This window comes from Brassica oleracea, chromosome C5 (assembly GCF_000695525.1).
Source record: "Brassica oleracea var. oleracea cultivar TO1000 chromosome C5, BOL, whole genome shotgun sequence".
Lineage (NCBI taxonomy): Eukaryota > Viridiplantae > Streptophyta > Magnoliopsida > Brassicales > Brassicaceae > Brassica > Brassica oleracea.
In genome coordinates this window covers 40,162,130-40,165,096 of record NC_027752.1, presented here as the reverse complement: position 1 = coordinate 40,165,096, position 2,967 = coordinate 40,162,130, and the positions used below count along the sequence as shown (strand labels likewise).

Sequence of the window (2,967 nt, the reverse complement as noted above, 5' to 3'; positions counted from 1 at the left end):
AACGTCTGATTGTTTAAAAGAATGAAGTTGAATTCGACATCTATGTTTTTGTGTTCTTTGCTTTGTGTTTTCTATGTTTTGATTTCTTTGAACTTGTTTTGAATCTTAATGAATGAAAGTTTTTATAAAAGAAGTCTCTAAAGTATCATTCTAACAGAAGCCTATGAGCTTTAAAGACATTCGAATGAATGGCTTTCATATTGAGACTAAGGGCGAAGGAAACAAAGAGTTCCTTCAGATCATTGAGATCGGCCAATGCTATAAGAAAATCCTAGAGATTATACATGCACTCTCTACTGGCCTGTACTATGCTAAGGTCGGTATGATAGAGGCTAATGCCATATTAAACCGTGTGGCCACCAAGAATTTTACTTTCTGGCACGACCGACTTGGTCATCCCGGTTCGACCATGATGCGTAAGTTGATTTTGAATACAAACGGCCATACTTTGAAAGAGAAAGTGTTGGGCTGGTGAGTTCACGTCTCAAGCATTTAATGATTACTGTATGTCCATGGGGGTAAGTGTGGAACACTCCGTGGCATATGTACATACACAGAACAGCTTGGCCGAATCATTCATTAAACGAATTCAGCTAATAGCTAGACCATTCAGGTTTCAGCTTGGGGACATGCGGTCTTGCACGCGGCCGAACTGATTCTTATAAGACCGTCTAGTGAACATATATATTCTCCATTACAATTGCTTAAGGGTCATGAGCCAGACATATCCCATCTTAAGACATTTGGCTGTGCCGTCTATGTGCCAATTGCACCACCACAGAGAACAAAGATTGGACCTCAAAGGAGGATGAGGATATATGTTGGATATGATTCTCCCACGATTATAAAATATCTTGAGCCAACTACGGGTGATTTGTTTAAGGCCAGGTATGCGGATTGTCACTTTGATGAATCCGAACATCCAACATTAGGGGGAGATAGCAGTAAGATGGTAAAAAAAATTACATGGAATCAAACATCCTTATCTTGGCAAGATCCTCGGACTCAGGAATGTGATTTAAAAGTCCAAAAGATTATACATTTACAAAAGCAAGCTAATCAATTGCCAGATTCCTTTGCTGACCCGAAAACAGTGACTAAGTCATATATACCAGCTGCTAATGCACCAATTCGAATTGATGTTCAAGAGGGACACAATCATGTTGCTTCTAGACAACGTTTGAAACATGGTAGACCAATAGGTTCCAAAGATAAGAACCCTCAGAAAACTAAGAAAGGTGCAGAGAATGAAACCGAGGTTGTTGAAACCCTAGACGCGACCGCGGCCGTTCCTAAATCCTGGGACTTAGCCGCGGCCGATCCCAAAACCCTAATAGCGATCGCCGCCGATCATAAGATCTTAGATGCGGCCGGCCCTGATGTATCTAACACTGATTATTGGGACGCCAAGATTCAAGGTACTGAAGGCCCTAATAATAATGAGATCTCAATAAATTATGTCTTTTCTGGGATACAATGGAACAGAAAGAATGTCGACATTGATGATATATTTGCATGCAATGTAGCACTTGAAATCATGGATGATATCATGTCTATCTTAGAGTGCACTCAACGATCAGATTGGATCAAATGGAAAGAAGCTATAAACGTGGAGTTAAACTATTTAAAGAAGAGAGATGTCTTTGGACCAATAGTCCGGACACCATATGTTGTTAAACCAGTCGGCTATAAGTGGGTCTTTGTGAGGAAAAGAAATGAACATGGTGAAGTTGTGAGATATAAAGCACGACTTGATGCACAAGGATTCTCACAGAGACCAGGAATAGATTATGAGGAGATATACTCCCCTGTGGTGGATGCTACTACTTTTAGATTCCTGATAAATCTGGCTATAAGAGAGAAATTAGACTTGTGGTTAATGGATGTTGTAACTGCATATTTATATGGGCCACTGGATAATGAAATATTTATGAAAGTACCAGAGGGTATAAAGTTGAAAAACAAATCGAGTACTCGAGAAAAACACTGTATAAAGTTGAATAAGTCACTTTATGGATTGAAACAATCAAGTCGAATGTGGTACAATATGCTAAGTGAGAGAAGGATGCAAGAATGATCTGATCAGCCCTTGTATCTTTATAAAGAAATCCGGCCAGGACTTTGTGATTGTAGCAGTGTATGTTGATAATTTGAATATCCTAGGAACCTCTGGAGAAATCTCCCAAACAGTTAAATATCTTAAGAAAGAATTCGAGATATAAGATCTAGGAAAAACAAAGTTTTGTTTGGGATTACAGCTTGAGTCCATAAGAGATGGAATCCTTGTGCATCAAATGGCATATACACAAAAAGTACTCAAGAGATTCAATATGACCGAGTCTCACCCATTATCTAGCCCCATGGTCGTGAGGTCCCTCGGCCTGGACACTGATCTGTTCCATCCTAAGATGGACGATGAAGATGTCCTTGGTCCCGAAGTGCCATAGGAGCTTTGATGTATCTGGCTAGCCACACACGACCAGATATATGTTTTTTCGTGAACCTACTATCTAGGTTTAGCTCTTGTCCAACCCAAAGGCACTGAAACGAGATTAAACATATTCTTCGTTACCCGCAAGGAACGAAAGACTTGGATTTATTTTATACTAACCATAACAAAGACGGATTAGTTGGCTTAGCTGATGCAGGTTATCTCTCGGATCCTCACAATGCTCGATCACAGACAGGCTATGTGTTTACACATGGTGGAACTGCCATATCATGGCGTTCCATGAAGCAGACGATCGCGGCCACATCTTCAAACCATTCGGAGATCTTGGCCAGCCACGAGTCTGTATGGTTACAGTCCATGACCAACCATATACGAGTTGATTGTGGGATGACCGAAGGAAAGGACGCACCAACCATGATGTATGAGGACAATGCAGCTTGCATTGCTCAGCTTGAGGATGACTACATCAAAGGAGACCGGACGAAGCACATATTGCCTAAGTTCTTCTTCACGCA

At 40.8% G+C, this 2,967-nt stretch overlaps 1 protein-coding gene across 1 annotated transcript in view; it reads left to right on the top strand.

Moving 5' to 3' along the window:
• LOC106292303 (glycine-rich protein 2-like) overlaps positions 1 to 2,967 on the top strand; it is a 4,090-nt gene that overhangs the window by 286 nt on the left and 837 nt on the right. The window lies entirely within an intron of this gene.